This window comes from Panthera pardus, unplaced genomic scaffold (assembly GCF_024362965.1).
Source record: "Panthera pardus isolate Hobbes unplaced genomic scaffold, ASM2436296v1 HiC_scaffold_24, whole genome shotgun sequence".
In the NCBI taxonomy this organism is placed as follows: domain Eukaryota; kingdom Metazoa; phylum Chordata; class Mammalia; order Carnivora; family Felidae; genus Panthera; species Panthera pardus.
Window position 1 is genome coordinate 136,391,008 of NW_026526810.1, and position 24,105 is coordinate 136,415,112.

Sequence of the window (24,105 nt, forward strand, 5' to 3'; positions counted from 1 at the left end):
GGCTCACTGTCCAGGGTTCCAGAACGTTCCACAGGGGAAGCTGCAGGAGGAGATGCTGGACTTCCTGCCTCTACTCACATGAGTCATTGGAGAAATACAAGAAGGAAGACTGGCTTAAGCTGGTCACACTGGTCTCAGCTCTGGTCCGGGGACCTTCATAAGCCTCCTCGAGAAGTGAAAAATGAAAAGCCCCTTTCTGTTGCCTCGTAAACACGGGCAGAGTTGGCCTAGGGCCTCCCAGAGACAGGCCCAGCCAGGATGGGTGCAACCTCAGAGGCTTTTGGGGTAATCATCGATGACTTCGGGGGTGGCGGGGCCAAGGCCCCGGGATAAGTGGGTGGCCCCGGGTCTGGAGGCTGCATAGACGCCAGAGGCCGGAGGTCCGGGGAGGAGCGGGGTTTGCGGTGGACTCTTCTGCCCCGGGCACGCAGGCCACGAGAAGTCTGGGCACTCGCGGCAAACTGGCCACCCTGTTCACAGTTGACTGAGAGGCAGCTTCCTGGGTGTGGGAGGAGCCCAGGGAGGAAGGAAAGGAAACTCCAACCAAACAAATGCGTAGACATCCCGCTCTCAAGGGAAAAAAGCAGGGGCCCAGATGGCTTGAGTCACCTTCAGCCCCACCCACCTGCGCGTGTGTCTAAAGGAGTGTGTGTGTGTGCGTGTGCATGGCTGTGCGGGAGCATGAGTGTCGGCTAGTATGGGAAGGAGTGTGTGGCGCGAGGGCACGGGAGGGTGCCAGTGCCCAGGTGAGTGTGCGCGTGGCCGTGAACGTGTGTGCGGCGAGCATGTGTGAATGAGTGGGGCCGCGCTTAGGAATGCAGGTCCGTGAGCCCGTGTGGGCAAGTGTGCGGGTGAGTGTGAGACCGAGTGTGCCCCAGCGGCGGTGCACTGTCCGCGAGCGTGGCTGCGCGGGTGAACCGGGTGACGCCATCGCTCCTGGCAGCGACACAACCTGCACCTCTGGGGCCCACACGCGGCTGCGTGGCTTCTTGACCCGGAAAGGGGAGGGGGAGACGGCGGGGGCGCGCGCGGCTGCCGGGGGGCGGGGGCCGCGCGGAGCGAGGGGGCGGGCGGCTCGGCGGCGGCCGCGGGGGGCATCGGGGGCCGCCCCGGCTCGCGCCGCGGCGCCGTTGCTAAGGCCGGCGGGCGGGCGCGGGGCGGGCGGGCCTTAGCAACGGGTCGCGGGCGCGCGCGGGGGGGGAGCGGGGGCGCGCGGGCCGCGGGCGCGTGGGGCCGGCGGCGCTCGCGGGCTCCGGCGCTCCCACGCGCGCGCGGGCGGCGGGGGCGGGGCGGGCGCGCGCCGGGGCGCGCTCCGGCGGCCGGCGGGGATTTCCAGCGCGCGAGAGGAAGTGCTGCGAGAGGGTGCGTGAGGGCGCGAGGGAGCGCGGCGCGGCGCGGCCGCCGCGTGCGCGAGCCGGGGTTGCAGCCCAGCAGGGACTTTCCAGCCGGCGGCGGCGGCGGCGGCGGCGGCCGCCGGCCCTTCCCCGCCCCCCGACATGGGGCTGCCCGGGGAGCAGGACGCTGCGGACCGCGGCGGAGGACGAGCCCGGCGCCCCTGAGCCGGCCGAGCGGGGCGGACCGCGGGGTAAGGGGTGGCGACGGCGGCGGGTGGCTGGCGGCAGGCGGGCGGGCGGGAGGCTCCATCCCCGGCGGCCCCTTCCCGCGTCCTCGGCGGGCGGCGGCGGCGGCGGCGGCGGGCCCGGGGCCGGAGCGGGGCCGGGGCGAAGCAGGCCCGGCGCCCGGCGGCGAGTGCCCGGTGCGGCGCCGCCTCGCCCCCGCCCCCGCCCGGGCCCGCCCGCCCCCCGAGCGCCTCAACTTCGGAAAACTTTGTCCTCGAGGCCGGGCCCGGGGCCCGCGGGCCGGGGTGCCCGCAGCTTTTCAGGAAACGGGGTGCCGAGGCCTCCCGGGGACGCGAGCCCCGCGGGGTGGGGACAGCCGGCATCCCCCGCGAGGCCGTGTGTTCTGGGGGCGGGGGGGGGGGCGCGCCGGCTGGGGGTCTGCATCCACCGAGGGGTCCCCCCGCCCCCCGGGCTGCCGGCCGGGGGTGGGGGGGCTTCTGAAGCCCTTATTTAAAAGTTTATACTGAGTCATTCCTCTGCAGATGAACCTCTGACTGATTCATAATCGGGGAGCTGCAGTGGCCTCGAAGGCAGGCGGTACTGGGATCCAGTTCGGGGCAAAATGCACACATTCCACCTTTGATTCATAGTAAAGGTCAGACCGGGCTCCCAGAGGTGCAAAAAATGAAAAGGATGCCTGCCACGGTATTTAAAATTTCATCTCGAGGCGCCAGGCTATCGCTCACGTACGCTTTGCCACGTTTTCACGCCGTCACCCCATTTGGGGACATCTATTTAATATCGAGACCTGTAGGGAGAATTCTGTGTGGAATGTTCTTTACCCTTAATTTGCAAACCTGTAAACAAAAGGGAAATGGATGAACTGTCGTGGACGTGCTTTGAAATTTAACAACCCTTCAGCTAATGCTCCGTTGAAGAAAACAGTTTTATTTCACGTTTTTCCTATGAAGCTCTGAATCAGATTTCAGAAGGAGATGGGGGTGTGTGAGTGAGTGTGAGCGTGTGTGTGTGTGTGTGTGTGTGTGTGTGTTCGTTTATTTTTGTGGAGTCATAAAGGCTGTGTTGAGCGTTACCTTACCGCTTCTTAATTTACATTCACAGCATACAACAGAGGAGGAGCCATAATTTTTTTTTTTTTCCCCCTGGCATTTGTCGTGAATGCACACTGGTGAAGCGTTTGGAAACGTTTTCTGTAACCTTCTATATGGCTCTAAAATTCTTATTGAAAGAAACGACCAGGCGGACCATCGGTCGGTGCTAAAATCTGCGCGTGTCTTTCACATCTTTGAAAATGGCCTGTGAAAAAGACTGCATCATGTGTAGGATGTCTGGCAAAATAGTGCATAGCCAGTCGTTTTTCAAACGCAAGGGGATATTTGCTTTTTTGTACTCTGTTGTGACTCTATATTCAGAATTAGTCTATAGTCGAAGAATTCTTTGGCCAAGCAAGATAAGCCTTGTTAGTAGGAAAATCAGAAAATAGCGGACAAGATTGGAAATCCCTGTGAGTAGGGGCTCATGACAAACCCTGACAGACTTGGGACTCGAGCATCACTGGTTCAAATCGGCCCTTATCACGCATGAGGTTTAAGATGTTAAGGTGTCTCACCCAGACGCCATCTGTTCCAGCTGTCACAATGCAGAAGCCAGGAAAGCAGAGAGAACTGGCAGGGAGAATTCCAGCTTTTTTTTTTTTTTTTTTTTTTAAAGACATTCATGTGAATTTTTCTGTGAGGGGAAAGACGACCAGTTATTTTGCTTGGATTCTATCCATGCATTTTGGATTTAATAAGATGGCCTCACTCAGTGAGAAGGGTGTAAAGACATTCCATTGGAAACAGGCAATAGCAGTGGTCAGTTGCTTCTGTTAATAGCGTCAAAATATTCTTACTCTTGTTCGTGCCTTGAAGAAAGTCTTGCGTTCCACTGAAACATCTGGGCTGCTGCTTGCTGTTTTCCCCTGTGTTTGGGATTTTGATTCTGTAAACACCCTGGCTAAAATCCCTTTATTTTTTCACTGTGCAAACCTGAGACAGGCCTTTCTGGGGTACTGTCAGGATAGCTGTGCTAATGAACGGAGGAGGAGAATGATTTATCACTCTCTTAAAGTCCTTCTCTATGATGTTAAAGCTGCACTTTCAGAAAGATAAAACAGTCAGGGTGGTGTTGCAAGTCTAAGCTGGCTCAAGCAAACAAAGGAAATTGCGTTAAATTTGCCCATCTCTATTTTCTCATCTCCATATAGCAGGACTCTCCAAACAGCAAGTGATCTTAACTATCAAGTATTACGCAAGAGCTGAGTTTCCGTGCACTGGTCAATTTAAGAACTATTAACTTGGTAGAGGAGACGTCTTGTGACCAAGGCCTCCTGTGTTGATTCCATAGAATCTGGACCCCTCGTGTGCTTCTTCACGAGTGTTCATAGAGGAAGAGACACTATTTGGGGGGAATGGAGGGAGAATCATAATGTTGACTTCACCTGCAGAGACAAACTGGGAAGAGAGCTACAGAGTGGGAAGGAAGGAAGTGAAGTGAGGCCAGTGGACCTGGAGGGTGACCAGAGAGAGGCAGTTGAGGCCTAACCGTGCAGGTGATGCTTAGGCTTATTCTGAGTGGGAGGAGTGCAACCACAGGGAGAGGCCAGATGCCCTGGGGCAGGAGGGCAGTAGAGAGGTGAATGGGGGTGGGTGCCACTTGCATCACAGCAGGAGGCTTTGGGTCCAAAGGAGCTAAAAGAAATAGAAGAAAGTGTAGTTTTAAACATAAAGGAAAAATGTCAGGGGCGCCTGGGTGGCTCAGTCGGTTAAGTGTCCGACTTCAGCTCAGGTCATGATCTCGCGGTTCACGAGTTTAAGCCCGGTGTCGAGTTCTGTGCTGACAGCTCAGAGCCTGGAGCCTGCCTGGGATTCTGTGTCTCCCTCTCTCTTGGCCCCATCCACTGCTTATACTCTGTCTCTCTCTGTCTCAAATAAATAAGCATTAAAAAAAAAAAAAGAAAGGAAAAATGTCAGAAAACTACGTGTGCTTGTGTGATACCCATCATTCATTATTAACTAAAAAATACAAAACGTCTTTCTCATTTTAAGGAGCTTTTTTTTAATTGTTTTTTTTGCACATCAGTATTGTAGATGATTGGGGGGGGGGTAGCTAACCAACCTAGGAAGGAGGAGGTGAGGTGTTTTTTGTTTTTTTTTTTTATCATCAAGCAGTAAACATTTTTTTGGATGGGATTTTTTTTTCCCTCCCTGTGCAGACACCTTGGGCTGAGGTTGGCGGGTAGTGAGATATTGAAAACGTAGGTGACTGTTGGTTTCTCACAACTCTAAAAATGAGGTGGGAATCTCTTGCTGAATTCTGTATTCCTTGAGATAAGTGGATCATTAACTGGGAGTTGGGAATCTTTTTCTCATCTAGCCTAATGTTCAGTTAATGTGCCTTGAGCTCCCGTAATGTTCTTGTTACAGAGCTAGGATGAGTGAGATTCGGCACCCGCCTTGAAGAGCCTGGGCTGCAGAAGTCCGCTCCTGTGCACAGGGAAGGGAGATGCCAGAAACCAAGGGTATGGGACCACCACAGCACCTGGACTGAAGCTTGTGGCAGGAAGGGCATGAAAGGTGGAATTTTACCACCCTGCCCTCAGGGAGCAGTCGCTCAGCTGGAGAGCGAAGACCCACCTAAGTAGTCATAAAATGAATTAGTGAATTGTGTGGAAGACTGAGAGTATGGTGGAAATCCGGGAAAGGGGAAGCTCTTGGCCGGCTGTGGGTAGGTGGGGGGGGGTGGGGGGGTGGGGTGTAGTCCGGGAAGGCTTCTGGGAGGTGGATGTCGAGTCCCAGCATGAGCGAGGTCTCTGGGCCTCGTGCAGGGCCCTGAGGATGGCAGGAAGGGGATTTCTCCATACCCCGCTGTGTCGGTAAGAGGAGATCTGACAATTTGCCGTCCTCCAGTAGATACAGTGCCGGCGGTGCCGCTGGTCTGCGGGGTTCCAATTGTAGTGTTTCCAGTGTTGTCCTCCCGCTCTTACCAGGCCCTTTGTGACCCTGGGGAACCGGCGTTCTACACTGCGAAGGGCCTGGTCTGCACTGGGGAACGGAGCGGTGAGTGGCAGCACGTTGCTGTCTCTACTGTTTCTTCCTGTAGGTAGAAAGGCTCAAAAAGTGGTGGTGAGGGGAGGGGTGGAAATGTTAAAAAGCACCTCCCTCAGGACCCCCTCCCCCAACCTACTGCTCTGTCATCTGTGCTGAAATGACCTAAATCTTTTTAATTCTCAAGAAATAAAAAATTGGGTCCTATGATTTCATTTCATGATTTGCATTTTTCTAGGGCTTGCTCCATGCAGGTTTTAACTCTGTGTATATATATATTTTTTCTAATGTTTTTAATTTATTTTTTAATTTATTAAATTTATTATAAATTTAATTAATTTATTAATTATCTTTGGTGGGGGAGGGGCAGAGAGAGGGACAGAGGATCTGAAGCGGACTCTGCGCTGACAGCAGCGAGCCCCCAGTGTGAGGCTTGAACTCATGAACCATGAGATCATGACCTGAACCAAAGTTGGACACTCAACTGACTGAGCCACCCAGGTGCCCTTATACGTGTATATTTTTTAAAGGTTTTTTTTTTTTTTTTTATGCTTATTTATTTTGAGGGAGAGAGAGAAAGCGAGTGGGAAGGGGCAGAGGGGGTGGGGGAGAGAACCCCAGCAGGCTCCGTGCTGTCAATGCAGAGCCCAGTGCGGGGTTTGATCTCATATGCTGTGAGATCATGACCCGAGCCGAAATCGGGAGTCCGATGCTCAACTGACTGAGCCACCCAGGCACCCCGTATATATTTTTTAATGCAGGTTGTTGGGTAACTTTTTATGAGGCCATTCTACCAAGAAAGATATCAGGCATGCTGTTCTGATATTCTGATTTTCTTTCCAATTTAAACACTGATTCTATGGCAAAACCCAAAAGCATGTTTATTGGAAACTTGGTTTCTTTGAGTGGAGAGAAAAGCTAAATCAATTAACCAAGTGGGATAATAAAGTTTTCAGGACACTAGTAGTACCAGAGTGGTAAAAACCTGAGTCTCCAGGAGTCATGAGAATTGTAGTGAAGGTTTCCAGAGACCAGCTTTGTATTCTGGAAGGTTAATGCCCAGTAGGAGGCCCGCATACACTGTAGGTAATGAGGTTCCCATTAGACCTCTCCTGTCAGTGTTCATGTCCAGAACTGCAAGTTTGGGAGAGAGGAGAGCCACACCAGAGGCCCACACAATTCCACGTGGTTTCGCTGATAGACTTGCAGTCCGCTGTGCCTTGTAGCTGCCTCCCTTGGCTGTGCCCTGCGCCCACCCCCGTCTTCTCCCTGTTTTACGGCATTAAGAGGCTTATATGACTGGAGACTTCCTTTGACACGGTACCTTTCTTGGGTGCTTTTAATGACTTAGAAAGGAAGAACAGGGCAACTAGTTCTTGCCCTTCCCTGCCCAGTAATGCCCCGAAGTCACAACTTTATTCTAGAAATTAAATTCTATCCTTTTTGGATTAATATAGCCTGATGTTTGAGATGTTATTATAGGGTAAATTAAGTGTTCTGGTTTCAGATAGCTTTTCTGTGTGGGAAAGGGCATGGCATGGCTTTAGTGTAGTATGTTGTAAGTCTCTAAGGCCCAGTAAGTTTTATTTAAAAATTCTAAAAAAGATTTATTATTTATTTTTGCTTTTTTTATTTTTTAAAGTTTATTTTACTTATTTTGAGAGAGAGAGAGAGACAGCATAAACAGGGGAGGAGCAGAGAGAGAGGGAGAGAGAATCCCAAGCAGGCTCCACACCCAGCGCAGAGCCTGATGTGGGGCTCGAACCCATGATCCTGAGCCAAAACCAAGAGTTGGACGCTTAACTGACTGAGCCACCCAGGCGCCCCTATTTTTTATTTCTTAAGTAATTTCTACACCTAACACGGGGCTTGAACTCACAATCCTGAGATCTAGAGTCACATGCTTTACAACTGAGCCAGCAAGGCGCCCCTTTATCTTAAGTTTTAATACAAATTTCACACTGTACTAGTAATATGTCTGATTTTTTTTTGAAATATAAACACACTTTGTCTCCCAAATTTTTGAGTATAGTTAATTCTCCAGAAGATGCGTTTTGTTTGTCCTTGGCTTCCCTAGGACCCCTGAGGGCTCCCTTGGCATTCTACCATGTGTCCCTGGAGCTGTCCATTCCCCAGCTTGAGGAGGGTGCAGATGATGGAAGGCACCAGCTTTAAATATCTGAATGCCAGTCCTGCTCTCTCTACTTGGTCAGGCTATTGGTTCTGTCTGAATTGCTTTCCCCATCTGCAAAATGAGGCAGAAAGCACCATGCACATCACGTGCTTGTTAGGAGTGAAATGGACAATAAAGCATTCTACGATGTTAACATAGAGAATCAAGATGTAGTAGAGTAAGAATGTTCAAGTCTTAGAATGTAGACCTAATATGCCCTTGCCTGTGGTAGGGACCACGGAGACTTTCTAGTTGAATTCCCTCTTTTTTTATATGAGAGGCTCGGAATGTTTGGCTGAATAACTGTCCCAAGCTGGATAATGGCAAAGCATGGACTATTCACCCAGAGTACAGACTTTTTCTTTATATGTTGTACTTTTCAAGATTTTCCCCAGGGAAGCTGCTTGGTCTGTATTCTGACTTGCGATAATTGAGACTTATTTGATCAGCACACATTTTTGAGAGCCTACTCAAGAGCTGTGCTAGCTGTCAAAGCTGAGTAGTCAAGTAAACTGCTGTCTGATCACCATCCTCGAGGAGCTTATGGAAGGTGGTGAGCCGGAAGAGCCACCGGGTAGGCCCTGTGCGGGTAGAACGGAGGTGCTGAGAGAGTGGGGGGGGGGGGTGCCGTGTCACTTGGACTGCGGGCTTAGGAGGTGTTTCCCAGGGAGGATGACCATCAGCAAGCCCGCAGAAGAGAAAGGGAGGCAGTGGCTGGCAGAGTTGCGTGTCAGAGTCTGAAGGCGCTCCCTGTGGCTGTGTCGGGGAGAGTGATCGAGAACAGGGCACTGGCTGCCTTTGGGTGCCACCTCTGTGCCAGCCTAACTTGGAGTAAGAGTTATTCCCATTTTACAGATGAGAACAGTGAAGAGCAATAGGCCTGTTGGACTCCAGAGTTCCTGTTTTCATTACTGTGCCGCGTGGTCAGTTTAAGCTGAGTTACAGTCCTGTTTTGGATTTTGTTCACATTCTAGACTTTTTAGTTTTGCTTTCAGATTCTAACGTTTTAGTTTTGCTGGTAAATAGTACTTTTTAAATAAATTATGTATTTTTCCAGCATATGTTTTTCCTGTAGCCTTTCCTTCTAACATCTGTTTTGCCTTCATTGACTCCTTTTTCTAGCTGGTATTCCCTCCATTTCTTCTTTCTGTTTTGAGTTATTTTCTTATAGCAGCAACATTACATTCAGTATCCTTTAACAAATTCAGTTAAGATGTTCTTTACCCCTGTGGTTCAGATGTTGCTTACATCTTGCTGAGTAGCAGTCCCAAACCTGATTTACTAATGTGTTTTCTTTCCCCTTTCCCTCTCTTAATTTGCATTTAAACGGGTAGTCAAGTAATAATGATAGTGTTTAGTCATTATGTTTTTATAAGGTTTTACAAGCATTAGCTTGTTAGTGGTGAACAAGTCCCCGGTGCCTGGTCACTCTGTAGAGAGCATAACGCTTGCAGTCCAGCACAGTCAAATTTCTACCCATTCATCTGGAATTTAATTATGACTACGGATTACTTATGGGAATAGAAGTTAAAGGCAAAGAAACCTTCTCCACAATTAGCGAGGAAATGATGTTGTTGACTCTTTTGGAGAAGATTTTAAGTGGCTCTTCTGCTAGAACCACTGTAAAGTTTTGAACACAGAACTGGGAAGGGTCAGTGATGGCTGGGTTGAGGGGGGGAGGCTTGTTTCATGGACATCTGTCTGTACCTGCTCCAGGAAGGGTTGTGAATACTGGCACACATCTAGGCCCCAAGGCCACAAGGTCAGGTTCCTGGAGTGATACAGGGTAGATTCCTTAGTTCTTAACATGAGTTAGACTTCTTGGGTGCATGCCATGGTATTGGATAGCAAGGGCCTTATGTTCCTGGAGCCTGTTCTGCCTTCTTCAGGTTGAGGAATGTTCTGGTGCATCTTGGATGTGTCTCTAGTGTTGAGATGACAAGCTTCTCAAGGACAGGGTCACTTCATCATATTTTCGGTGTGGCCTAAGATGCACTCAGTAACAATGAGACATTTATGTGTGGGAGGAGTATGGGTCTGAAATCAGGCCTGATTTGAATTCTGGTCCTTCGTTTAGCTTACTTATCCTTTGTGAACCTTAATTTTTCTCAGCCATGGAAAGGTAATTGTGAGGAATAGAAGTGAGAATGTGAGTGAATGTGAGGACCCAGCATATCGTAAGTGCTAATTCCTTTCCCTCTTTCCTCTCCTGAGTGATTTCCTAAAGGGAAAACCTGCCTTGTTAGCAAGGGGAATGACAGGCTGTCTTGGGAGTGTGGCTTGGCCCTGGGAGACTACCCTGCAGGTAAGTGTAGAAGCAGCGTGTTACTGGACCATAAAGAAATTACTCATAATAAAGAGTAAAATGATTTGTAGAAAAGGAATTTTTTGCCTGTGATGATTTTTGATAAATTAAAATTTATGTTTTAATTTCAGTAGATTATTTTTTCTGTTATTTAGCAGAATAATGTTCTTCAGTTCGTTCTCATCTCTGTTCAAATGTCACTTCTTTCAGGAGGTCTTCCCTGAACACCCTAATTAAAATAGTCCACACTCACTCTCTAGTCTCTTACCTTGCTTTCTAAATTTGTAACAGAAAAGTTTTGTTCATCATCTTAACCCGTGTACTAGGAGAGCGCCTGGAGTGTGGTAGGTACTCAGGTATTTGTATGGATGAATCAGTACACTGTAGCCTAACCACGTTTTCTTTTATTGAGGCAAAATTCACATTAACATACAATTAACCGTTTTAGAGTGTACATTTCAGTGGTATTTAGCATATTCACAATGTTGTGCAACCACCAGCTCTCTCTAATTTCAAACCTTTTTCATCATCCCATAAAAAAACCTTATGCATTAAGTGATCATTCCTTACTCTGTCTTCCTCCCAACCCCTGGTAACCTCTCATCTGCTTCCTGTCTCTATGGATTTGCCTGTTCTAGCCATTTCATATAAAAGGAGTCATACAACAGGTGACCTTTAATGTCTAGCTTCTTTCACTTGGTTTTTGAGGTATATCTAAATTACAGCATGTATAAGTGTTTTGTTCCTTTTTATGGCTGAATAATATTCCATCCTGTGTATATATCACAAGTTATTTATCCATTCATCCACCAATGGACATTTGGATTGTTTTCCTCTTTTGGCTATGATGAATAATTTGTGTAAGTTTCTGTGTAGACATGTGTTTTCATTTCTCTTGGGTGAAATACCTAGGAATAGAATTGCTAGGTCATATGGTAATAATTCTGTGTTTAACTTATTCCCACCACAGACGTCCTAGGGTTCCAATTTCTGTACATCATTGCAACATTTATCTATCTAAGCTAGTCTAGTGGATATAAAGTAGTATCTTCAGTGTAGTTTTGTATTTCCTTAATGGCCAGTGATACTGAACATCTTTTAATTTATATCTTTTTTGGAGTGATGTGCACTTAAGCCCTTTGCTCATGTTTTAATTGGGTTATCTTTTTGTTGTTGAATTGTAAGAGTTGTATATATGTATGTGTGTATATATATATATATATATATATATATGCACACACACACGTGTATGTGTGCATATATATATATACACATACACACATACGTACATATGTGTACACATGTGTATGTATATATATATATATATATGTACACATACACGCACATACATATATACTTAATCTGTTTCAATTTTGAGAGAGAGAGAGAGTGTGTGTGAGTGAGTGAGTGAGTGGGGGAGGGGCGGGGTGAGAGAGAATCCCAGGCAGGCGCTGCACCGTTAGCACAGAGCTGGACATGGGGCTTGATCTCACAGATCACAAGATCATGACCTGAGTGGAGATCAAGAGCCGGATGCTCAACCAACTGAGCCACACAGGTGCCCTAGGAGTTCTTTATGTATTTTGAATATTAAACCCTTAGTAAATATATGGTTGACAAATATTTCCTCCCATTCTGTAGGTCTTTTTTTCAGATTCTTAATAAGGTCCTTTGGTGCACAAAAATTCTTACTTTTGTTAATTCCAGTTGATCCATTTCTTTTCTTTCTGTTGCTTGTGCTTTTGGTATCAAATATGAGAATCCATTGACAAATCTGAGGTCATGAGGATTTACCCCTATGTTATATAGTTTTGACTCTTACATTTAGGTCTTTAATCCATCCATTTTGAGTTAATATTTGTATATGAAGTGAAGTGGGAGTCCCACTTCATTCTTTTGTATGTGGTTATACACTTGTCTCAGCACCATTTGTTGAAGAGACTGTTCTTTCCTCATTAGATGGTCTTGGTACCTTTGTTGGAAATCAGCTGGCCATAGATGTTTGAATCTATTTTTCAACTCTCAGTTCTGTTTTATCAGTCTGTCTTTCCTTTTGCCAGTGGCACACTGTTCTGATTACTGTAGCTTTGTAGAAAGTTTTGAAGTAGTAAGAGAAGTATGAGTCTTTCAATTTTATTTTTCTTTTTCATTATTGCTTTAGCTACTTGAGACCCCTTGCAGCTTCATGTTAATTTGAGAATCAGTTTTTCTCTCGCTGCAAAAAGAGGTCGTTGGAATTTTGATAGGGATTGCATTGAATCTGTTTTGGGGAGTTGCCATTGTAACACTGCTAAGTGTTCGAATCCATGACTGTGGGTGTCTTTTTACTTATTTACATCTTTAATCTCTTTTAGCAAGATTTTGTAGTGTCAATGTATAAATCTACCTCCTTGGTTAAATTTATTCCCAGGCATTTTGTTCTTTTGGATGTTATTGTACACAGAATTGTTTCCTTAATTTTCTTTAAGATTTTTCATTGCTAGTGTATAAAAACACAATTGATTTTCGTGTGGTGACCATATACCCAGACTTTGCTGAATTTGGTAATTATTTTTCTAGTAGTTTTGGGGATTTTTTAAAAGTGTTTTTAATGTTTATTTATTGTGAGAGAGAGAGAATGAGCAAGCAGGGGAGGGACAGAGAGAGAGAGAGAGAGAGACAGACAGAGACAGTGAATCCCAAGCAGGCTGTGTGCTGTCAGTGCAGAGCCTGATGCGGGGCTGGAACCCAAGAACTGTGAGATCATGACCTGAGCCAAAACCAGGAGTCGGACACTTAACCAAGCCACTCAGGTGCCCCAGGGGGGTTTTCTATGTATGTAGATTTTCTATATATAGAATCATGTTATGTACAAATATCGTTTATCTTTTTCTTTCCTTTTATCCTTTTATTTCCTTTTTCTTGCCTAATTGCTCTGGCTAGCACTTTTACTAGAGTGTTGAATAGCAGTAGTGAAAGCAGACATCCTTATCTTGTTCCTGGTATTAGGGGAAAGTTTACATACAATCTTTCACCATCGATTATGAAGTTAGGTGTGGGTTTTATTTTGTTTTTGTTTTAAAGAAATGCCCTTTTCATCTTAAGGACGTTCTCTTCAATTCATAGTTGGCTGAGCATTTCATCATGAAAGGATGCTGAATTTTGTCAGATGCTTTCTATGTTTCTATTGGAAGGATCATGTGGGTTTTTTCCCTCTTTATTCTGAGTGTGGTGTTTTCCATTAATAGATTTCTGCATGTTGAACTACCTTTGCTTTCCTGGGATAAATCTCACTTTGTCCCGGTGTATAATCATCTTAATGTCTTGTTATATGTGATTTGCTCCTATTTTGTTGAGGTTTTTACATCTATATTCATAAGGGATATGGGTTTTTAGTTTTTTTGTGGTATCTTTGTCTGGCTTTTGTATCAGGTTACCAACTGCATTTTGACTGGACATAGGCTTCTTCAGAATTTTGAAACCTGTCCTCTCTTCCATGTATAGAAAAATTTAGGAGAGTTTTCAGGCAGACAGGATGACGATGATCATGCCACATACCTCCACAATACAAGGCTGCCCGTCATAGCTTATCACTGGGAAAATCCTGGCTGATACTACCACCATAACTCTGTTTCTACCAATGGAGAATGAACACTATTCCTGATGCCAGGACAAGAGAGAGATGTGCCTGTCGCTTTGTGAAAAAGCCACAGATTGTTCTGGATAATGATAGTTGAATAACAAACTGCCCTAAGTATTAGTGACCTAAACCAGCAGTAATCTGTTATTAGATCTTATGGTTCTGTGGGTTGATCAGGCAGGGTTCAGCTGGGTGATTCTTCTGCTCTGTGTGGCATTAGCCAAGGTCACTCACTGGTGTTTATCTGGCGTCTGGTGTGGAGGTCCAGCATGGCTATGCTCCCATGACTGGATGGTTGGAAGGCCTAGCTTTTAGTGGTTCTTCCTTTCCATGTACTGTCAGGGCCTCTGCAGATGGCCTCTCTGCTAGGGTGGTCGGATTTCTTACATGACAGCCTAGGATTCCTACAATGAGTTTTTTAGGAGAGGAAGCAGAGGCTGACAGATTAGTGTTAGTGTTATTCCTACTATGTTCTATTGATCGAAGAACCTGCGAGGTACTCCCAGGTTTAGGGAGAGGAGACACATTGCTTATCTCTTGTTGAAAGGAGTGTCTGTTTGTGGCCATCTTTAACCCACTGCACATGTTGTGGTTTGATTCCAGTGCTATCAACAGTGTATGTTGTATATGCTTCATAAGACAGGCTTTTGCGGGCTAAAATGGAAACCCCAACTGCTGTGTTACCTGTTTTCTGTGAGAAAATGCATTCTGTCTTCTGAACCAAGAATTCATGAATAAAATTTTGAAATACACCCATTCATAAAATGGTAATTCATAAAATGTAGTAAAATATATGTTTGGAGCACCTGGGTGGCTCAGTTGGTTAAGTGTCCAACTCGTGACTTCAGCTCGGGTCATGATCTCATGGTTCGTGGGTTTGAGCCCCACGTTGGGCTCTAAGTTGATAGCGTGGAGCCTGCTTGGAATTCTTTCTCTCCCTCTTTCTCTTTGTCCCTCACACTCACACTCACCCTCTCTCAAATAAATTAAAAAATAACCACACACACAAACATTTAAAAAGTATGTTTTATTTATTTAATCAGCAGAAATCCTTGATCATCTGTCAGTTTTTCAAGTACAACCTTGGGTCTATATATTTTCCCTTCCTATTCATTCGTCTTAAAAATTACTTGAAAATTCACTTTCATTTTAAAGAGTATTATGAAGTTTAAGCTTCTATCTCTCTCGGTTCTTTTTTTTTTAAATTTTTTAACGTTTATTTAGTTTTGAGAGACAGAGAGAGATAGAGCATAAGTGGGGGAGGGGCAGAGAGCGAGGGAGAGACAGAATCTGAAGCAGCTCCAGGCTCTGAGCTGTCAGCACAGAGCCCGACACGGGGCTCGAACTCACGAACCGCGAGATCATGACCTGAGCCAAAATCAGATGCTCAACTGACTGACCCACCCAGGTGCCCCGTCTCTCTCTCTCTGTTCTTAAAAAAAGCTTCATTGAGAAAATATTGGTAAGCCTACATATCCGAAATTTCCTGTTGTTCACCCTAGATCATTCTAGTAAAACCCCTAGAGACTTATTAGAATTAAGTTACGGCTGTTTATGTAGAAAAGTGTGGGATAATTTGACAGCATGTGAGGAGGTGTGTATGCGTTAGTTGTAACATGGAAATCTCATTTTCTGTAAACTGTGCTTTCTCAGCCTTTCTCAGCTGATTGTTGCAACACTATTTGAGCAAGCAAGTGTGATGAGGTCATAGAAGAGTGAGAGTGAATTTAAATAATGAAACAAGAAATCTGCCTCTGTATGGGGGCTGATGAGGGTGGAGAGGGAGGAGCTGTGCGAGTTGTGTCGTGTTCCCCCACGCGCCCTCTGCCTGCACCCGCACCCGCACCGGAGCTCCCAGAGCCCCCAGAGCCCCGCCTGCTACAGGGTTGTGATTCCAGTACCCCTGGCCAGGAGGCTGGCTTCTGGGTGAGCTTCCCAAGCTTACTGCGCCTTTGTTCCTCAACACCCGTCACTGCTGGGCATCTGACCTCCTGTCCAAAGTAGGCATGAATGAAGGGAGTCAGCGTCTTTATGGGTGATACACAGAAGTGACAGGTGCGTGAAATTTCAGGGAGTCCTGGGAGTTCCTGAGTCCCCTTCTGTCATGCCTGAGGTCAAGAGCCTGTGGTCTAGATGGTCTGAGCACTTTTACGGCGGTCAAATTTTTTTTTTATTTATTTTTTAAAAATTTATATCCAAATTAATTAGCATATAGTACAACAATGATTTCAGGAGTAGCTTCCTTCCTGCCCCTTACCCATTTAGCCCATCCCCCCTCCCACAACCCCTCCAGTAACCCTCTGTTTGCTCTCCATATTTAAGAGTCTCTTATGTTTTGTCTCCCTCCCTACAGCAGTCAGGTTTTACACACACACACACACACGCGCGCGGGCACGCCCATTCCTCATTCTGTTCTTTTTATGAACTCTGTAAGTGTGCTGACTTCTGGCATATCATCAAGGAAAGAATGATTACTCTCTGCAAATCTTGGGGGTTGCTGCTTTACCTTTTTCATTCACCATTACCTCCAAGATTCTCTACACCATATGTGGTGACTGTGGCCTGGGGGTGACCAGCATAGGGGCTGAAGAAGGGTAATGAAACTAGAGGACTGGGGAGGGTGGAAACCGAGACAGGGAGGATGGGGACAGGACAGCGGCATTTCACACAGTTGTTCATGTTGTCTGGCTCCCCTGTCCTGGTTCATGTAAACGAGGCATTTCTTTGTGTTAAGGTGAATTAAGATAGTTACCCTCGCTTTTTGTCTTACGGTTCTTGGGAACTGCATCAGGTTTTAGTCACTTATATATTTCACCTGAAACAGTTGTCTGTGAGGCCTCTTCATAGAGGTCCCAATTCTGCATATAGTAAAAGTCTCTTAAAACTTTGACATTCTGTTCTTCTAAGTGTAACACTACAAATGTGAAAGTTTCTAAATTACATAGAATGGGAGAAGGCAGGAAGAGTACTTGTTGGCAGCCAGGGGCTGGAAAGTTTGGGTAGAGCTGGTGGCCTCCCTGCGGTGGAGGGAAGAGATTTACGTAGGTAGGAGTCGGGGGCCTGCAGGCTAGGCCCCACCGGCCTTTGAGACCCTGAGCAAGTTCAACCTTTGAAACCCGTATCTCCTTTCATGGCAGATAGGGATAATGGTGTCATGGCTGTTGTGAAGGTAAAATAATCAGCTTTAAAAAATTCACCAGAAACACAAAAGATGGTATTTAAGGTTAAAGGAACTTGCAGTTTTCAACCTGGAAAAGAGAAGGTGGAGGATATGTCCATCAGACATTGACTGTTTCAGCGTGTATTTAGGTGGTCGGTATTTTTCTGCACGTTTTTGTTAAGTATATGTATAAGGAAAAGCAACGTATAAATGAACACTGACCAAAGTCAGCTTAGTGCCCCAAACTTTTATAGAGATTTCATGGATGCCAGTCATGCTAGGTAGATACGCGTGCATGATACTAAGTGAGACGTTCTCTGTGTTCTCAAAAAATTCAGACTGTGCGTTTCAATCTAGAACATTATACTTTATGAAAGAGGCATGTATTAACCAGCTCAGGCTGTCATAACAAAGTACCACAGGCTGGTACAAAGGAATTTATCTCTCAGAGTTCTGGAGGCTCAAAGCCCAAGATGAGGTGCAGGCCAGTTCAGTTTCCGGTGAGGGCTCTCTTCTGGCTTGCAGATGGTTGCCATTTGACTGTGTCCTCACATGGAGGGGAGAGAGTGACAGGAAGCATGCTCTCTTCTGTCTCTTCTGGTGTTTATTTATTTCTGTTTGAGAGAGAGAGAGAGCATGGGAGGGGTAGAGAGAGGGAGACCCAGAATCGGAAGCAGGCTCCAGGCTCTGAGCTGTCAGCACAGAGCCCGATGAGGGGTTTGACCTCCATAACCGCGGGATCATGACCTGAGCCGAAGTCGGATGCTTAACCAACTGAGCCACTCAGACGCCCCTCTACTGTCTCTTCTTATTAGAGCCCGTAATTACCTCCCATAGGCCCATCTCCAGATGCCACCATATAGGGGTTAGAGTTCTGCCATATGAATTTTGAGGGGGCATAATTCAGACCATATGTAGTATTCTGCCCCCCACCCCTCAAATTCATGTCCTTCTAACATGCAGAATATACACATTCCATCTCAACAGCCCAAAAGTCTGTTAGTCCCAGTTGTAACCTCTAAAGTCCAAAGTTTTACCTAGATGTCATCTAAATCAAATGTGGGTGAGACTCGAGGTATGATTCACCTTGAGACAAAATTCCTGTTCAGCTGTGAACCTGTGAAACCACTTCCAAAGTACAATGGTGGGGGCAGGCACAGGATAGCTGTTCCTGCTCCAAAAGCGAGAACTAGGAAAGAAGGACCGGATGGCAGGTCCAAAGCACTTCCACAACTTAGCAAGGCAAATTCCGTTAGATCTTAAGGCTTGAGAATAATCCTCTTTGGGTTTGATTCCCTGCTTTCTGGATCCTTGGCAGTGAAGGTCGGCCCCTTCTCGGTTTGGGGCTGTGGTCCCAAGGCTCTAGGCAACTACTCTCTGGTCTATTGAAATCTAGGTGGTGGCAGTCCCGAGGATCCCTGTATGGCCTGCAAAGCAATAGAACCCAAACCGGGGGGTGGGGGAGGTGCGTGTATGTGCAGGTTACAGGATGAGTAAGTCGGCAAGCTAATGCTCCAGTTGGAATAGGACTCTTGTTCAGTTTTCATGAGGGATTTTACCAAACTAGCCTCTCCAGAGAACTGACGGGGTGTTGCTGGCTGGAACACATTCGTGTCGTACCAGAAATGGCCCTATAGTGGCAGTGGAAGATGGTGGCTGACTTAGAATTTTGGAAGCAGAATTTGAGTTTAGGTGGCATTAGGGGGCACATTTGCATTGTGGAAGGCCTGTTCCTGGTCCTCCTTTTTTTTTTTTAATGTTTATTCATTTTTGAGAGGGAGAGGCACAGTGCGAGTGGGGGGAGGGACAGAGAGAGAGGGAGACACAGAATCGGAAGCAGGCTCCAGGCTCTGAGCTGTTGGCACAGAGCCCCGTGTGAAGCTTGAACTCACGAACCATGAGATCATGACCTGAGCCGAAGTCAGACACTTAACTGACTGAGCCACCCAGGCGCCCCTGTTCCTGGTCCTTCTTGATGGGTGTGTTCAGTGGAGGCCGGCGGACATCTGTGGGAGGAGCAGGCTGCTTGACCTCTAATGTCCCTTTCGATCTGAGGATTCAGTGAGCATAACTTAAAATCCACAGCTTGATGGATGTGTGCAGATTCCACTCAGCTCATCAGTTCATACCGTCGTGTAGCCGTGGCACAAAAGTTAGAACTTCTTTTCACATAGTCTTCTAGTAAGTATTTGTTTCTGTCAGCTGGCAGGCAGTGGCACCTCCTTGTTTCGCACTGGTGCGTGGCCGTCCAGTAGGACTTGGCCTTTGGTGTGGTGAGTCTCGGGTTTCGGTGGTTTCGTGGGGAAGGGGGATGCCCACAGAGCCAGAGATGGCTGGGATACTCCATCCCTAAGGCATTTAGTCACAGTTCCTGGTCACTGGGGGAAGCCTCCCAGACCCCCTGGCGGAGCACGGGGACTGCGCTGCAGCTCCTGACGGGGCTTGCGGGGCTGCCTTCTCCCGAGTCTTGCTTTAGCGTTGATTTCTTTTCTCTTAATGCTTTCATGTCAGCGGTTCTGAATCCCGGCTGCACATTACAATTATTAGAGAGAAGCACAGAGGCTGGAGACCCAACTTCAGATGATTTCAGCCCGTTAAGACCCCAGAAATCAGATTTAATGGTTATCTTTGTAGAGTCCCGAGGGGATGCTGACACCCAGTGTCAGCCAGGGCTGAGAGCCTGGGGTTTAGTGGAAGCAGCTCACTTCTTCCACAGAGGACGACTCCATCAGCGGCACCTTTGCACGTGCCTCGGAAATGCAGGGTCACAGGCCCTCCCTCAGGCCTGCTGCTTCCCAGTCTGCACCCTAGTAGACTTTTCAGGGTTTCGGGATGGGCTTGCTCACGTGCGTGAAGCCCCATGCAAGCTTCGGGCCAGAGAAGCAAGGTTCCAAAGCCTGCCTCTCCTCGGCTTGCGTGAACTTGAGCAAGTTTCTTGACCTTCCTGAGCCTCGGGTCCCTGCACATGAAATGAGGACAGTAATGCGGGCACCCAGCTCCCAGCCGCGACTGGGAAGCCCCAGAGGGCGCCTCTGAAATGGAGTGGTCTCGTCATACATTCGGTGCCAAAACCTGAGCCACACTGATGTGATGCTACGCGTACTCTCTGCCCCACTTAGTGTGAATATTCCTGCATTTCACTGCAGACTCTTGATGGATGTGTTTTCTTATGGGTGCTGTTCCCGACTTCACTGGGAGCATGAGTAGTACGTGATATACATACACCGCATTTCCTTCCTAAAACCCTCAAAACTCTACATTCTGAACACATCTGGCTTTGGTTTTGGATTAAGAGATTATGGAGCTGAGGAGATTCAGCCGATAGGTAGTTCTAGGGAGTCAGCGTATACCATATTAACAGGTCAGGGTGTATGTAAAACTCCTGGCAGTTAGCAGACATCCAGCAAATGCAGCTATTAATTCCCTTGTAATGCCTCCATTTGTGTGTTTATACTCCCCATCTGGTTCCTTTGTTTTCCCAGCACCTTTATATTTGGCATACCAGACTTTATTCTTCCAATAATCCAGTATTTTCCATAAATCATAAGTAAATTGAATCTGCAGGTAAGTATCCATCATCCACCCTGTGCATGTATCTGGGCTGGACGTCACAGTAGTGGCAGTGTGCATATGTCATGGTCCCTGCTGACCGAGAGCTTAGAAATTAGTCCTAGAAAGAGAAAATGTGGAAGGTTTTTTAAAAGAACCATTTAATAACATTTCAAGCCAAGAGGCCTGGCCTGACCATCCTGGCAAGCTTTTATAGAGATGGTGGGATTCTGGCTTTTTTGTTTTTTAAGTCTATTTATTTATTTTGAGAAAGGCAGAGGGAAGGAGGGAGAGAGAATCCCAAGCAGGCTCTGAGCTGTCAGCACAGAGCCCGGCGTGGGGCTCGAACCCACAAACTGAGATCATGACCTGAGCCAAGATCAAGAGTTGGGAGGCCAACCCACTGAGCCACCCAGGTGCTCCGAGGACGTGGGGTTCTTGTGGGTATGAAGGACCTTTATGCTGATAATGTTAGGCTCCTGCAGGGCGCTTGAGTGACTCCGTCGTGAGCGCCAGACTCTTGATTTCCACTCAGGTTCCAGGGGCATGGGATTGAACCCACATTGGGCTCTGTTTTGAGCGTGGAGCCTGCTTGAGATTCTCTCTCCCTCTGCCTCTGCCCCCTGCTTGATCTCTCTAAAATAAAGATAAAAAATTTAGATGATGGGCTCTTGGAATGTTAGTGCTCAACTTTTCACCCTCCAGTGCAGCCTGGTGCGGGGAGAGGGTGGTCCTGGGGGCAGTGTGGTGTGGTGGTTAAGGGTATGGACCCTGTAGCTCGGGCTCTCTCACAGCATTGTGGTTCTGGTCAGTCTCTGGTCTCTCTCAACCTCTCTGTTGACGTTTCTAAGTGTCTGACGACTGCTGTGTGTGCCACAGAAACATGCACAGATATAATTCTTGATTTGGAGTAGGTGACTCTATAAAGTTGGCTTTAAAATTTGGCTAAAAATTTGGAGACATTTTTACTTGTGTACTTTTATGAACAGCTCCCCCCTCCTCCTTTCCTTATTTTTCACTGTGGAGACTTAGAATCTTGGTTTCTCTGATATTCCTCGGGATTCCTTTGATCCATGACGGAGCTGGGTTAGGGAAATAATTGGGCTGGTTTCGGTGCTCAGTAGTGGATGACAATCATCCGCGGTCCCAAGCTTCCCACCGCGAGGCCCCCAGTGACAGAAGAGTGGACACGTGACTCACAAGTGCAGCATTCTGAGGCAGCCTGCTCTTTTTTCTTTTTCTTTTTCTTTTTTTTAAAGTTTATTTATTTTGAGAGAGAGCATGAGTAAGTAGGGGTAGAGAGAGAGAGAATCCCAAGAGGGCTCTGTGCTGTCAGAGCCCAACGCGGGGCTTGATCCCACAGACTGCGACATGACCTGAGTGGAAATCAAGAGGTGGGTGCTTTACCTGCTGAGCCACCCACGTGCCCCTGAAGCAGCCTGTTCTGAACACAGGGTTTTTGTGATCTGTTTTATCAGAAGTTAGCATGAATTTTACATTTTGTTATATAGATTGTTCTAATGTTACAAACCTCTAAAAATCTATCAAAGTTCACCCTCCAGGACAAGGAAATGTGCCACTCATTCTCATGGCTGCCTTGCATGCCACTGCCCTCTGAGAAGCACAAGAAGAGATTCCGACCTTCCGAGGGCAGAGCAGAATCTGTTGTTGAAATTGACACACCTTTAATCCCTTAATTACTCGTCCTCAGGTTTTTTTGTTTTTTGTTTTTGGCCCTTAAGGGTGTATTTGCTCCACATGTATATTTGGTGCCTTTTGGTTTAGATAATTTAGGTAATTGGCAACTAGTTTTGATCTTACTATCAAAAATTTTGCTCTGGATTCCATCATCACCAGTCCTATCCGGGGCATTTGGAAGGCCGAGAGACTCACTGGATGCACACCCTGCGTGTGAATGTTCTGAGATGGGTGGGAAAAGGTACGACCTCAAAAGCTCTGTGGTAAACTGATGTGGAAATCTGGTACCACAAATGTCTCCAGCGATTTCAAGCGTGTAACACTTACTAACATTTTTGTTGAGAGCAATGTGCATAAAAACAGTGATAGGTGGAAGAGAATGCCCACATGAGACTGTAGCTGCTCTTAGTCCATGAATTCTGTGGTGCTTGAAGCCCCTTTGGTGGGACAGGTAGCCCCCAGACAACGGACAAGCCCTCCTCAAGGATGTTTTGGGGCCTGAAGCCATAACTGCCCAAGGTTTCCGTTGGCCTCTACCCCGGCCGATGAGCAGGGAGACCTGAGGAGGTACCAGGGAGCTGCGTGCATTCAGCCGCTTTCGTGGTTCGACCCAGTCTTACACACGTAAGAACAACTCTACAAGGCCGTGTTTTCGTGTGTGTCCTGAAGGGCTTTGGTCAGTGCGGGCATTTTTACCTGCAGGATCTCCATTCATCCTGTAGAAATGGAGAGGCTTGGTAATGAGTTCCCTCATCTGGGGTGTGAGGCCGTCCTTCGAGAGATTCTCACGTTTAGACCTAGACTCCCTCCAGAGGAAATGTTAGCATTTCTTGATGTCATGGTTCAGAACCCTACCAGGATGGTTTGTGCGCCTGTGTAAGTACCTGTTTTGCTTTCGGTTTCACTATAGGATGTAATTTGGGCCAGTTATTTTTAAGTGAGTATTTTTAGAATTTGATCCATTTCCTTGATTGCATTAATAATAGGAAAAGACCACGTGGTCTCTGGGATAATGGTTCTCAATGGGGGGGGGGGGGGCAATTTTGTCTCCTAGGGGACATTTGGCAATGCCCAGAAACTTGCTGAGGGGTAGGTGGGTGGGGAATGCTACTGATACCTAGTGAGTGCAGGCCAGGGATGCTGTAAATGTCCTACAATGCCCAGGACATCCCGCCGTGATGGAATTATCTGGCCTAAATCGTCAGTAGTGCTAAGGTTGTGAGACCTGGTGTAGACGTTCAGAGGTGTTTTTTTCTTGATTTCCAGGGGATGTATGACTATTCAGATTTAATATTTTTGCAAGGTGAGATACTTTCTATAAAAATTCAATCTTTAGTCATTAAATGAGATCTTAAGGAGTAAAAAAAATCTTTTTAACACAGTGAGGTTCTACTGGAAGTATGTATTAAAGTCAGCAGAGGGAACTGGGAGGTCAGATTGCCTTGGACAGAAGCCCAAATGTCCATCAGTCCATTTCAATAAACCCTTCGTGAGATATCACAATTGACATTGAAACTGGTTGGCAGGATGGGAATTTTTGAGAAGGTACCATTAGAAAAATAAAAGAATTTTCCAGCTGTGGTTCCCAAGTTCCCCAGACTTGTCTTTAACTGCTTGGGATCCTCTTTCTCCCTCTCTCTCTGCTCCTCTCCTGCTGGCTCTCTCTCTCAAAATAAATAAACATTAAAAAAAATTTTTTAAAAAAGGAAAGTTCATCTAATCGAACATAAACCAAGGAGGTTCACCCATCTAACTCCAGACAGTCTTCACGTGTTCAGGGGCTTTAGCCCCATGTATTTACTTAAAAACCATTGACTGAGTTCCCAGTGTGTGCGAGACACTGTTCTAAGTGTCAGGGAAACAGCAGGACACCATGCAGGCCGCTTCCCGCTGTCATGAAGCCTGTATGGTGAGGCAGGGCTGGAGGACAGACAGG

At 46.9% G+C, this 24,105-nt stretch overlaps 1 protein-coding gene across 8 annotated transcripts in view; it reads left to right on the top strand.

Moving 5' to 3' along the window:
• The first annotated feature begins 1,338 nt into the window (after positions 1-1,338).
• Positions 1,339-24,105, top strand: part of TRAF3 (TNF receptor associated factor 3) — a 118,157-nt gene continuing 95,390 nt past the window's right edge. For 3 of the 8 annotated variants that reach the window (XM_053889838.1, XM_053889845.1, XM_053889844.1), the window contains exon 1: positions 1,369-1,585. The gene's annotated coding sequence lies outside the window, so the exon portion shown is untranslated. The other 5 variants (XM_053889840.1, XM_053889841.1, XM_053889839.1 and 2 more) reach the window with 5 other exon arrangements.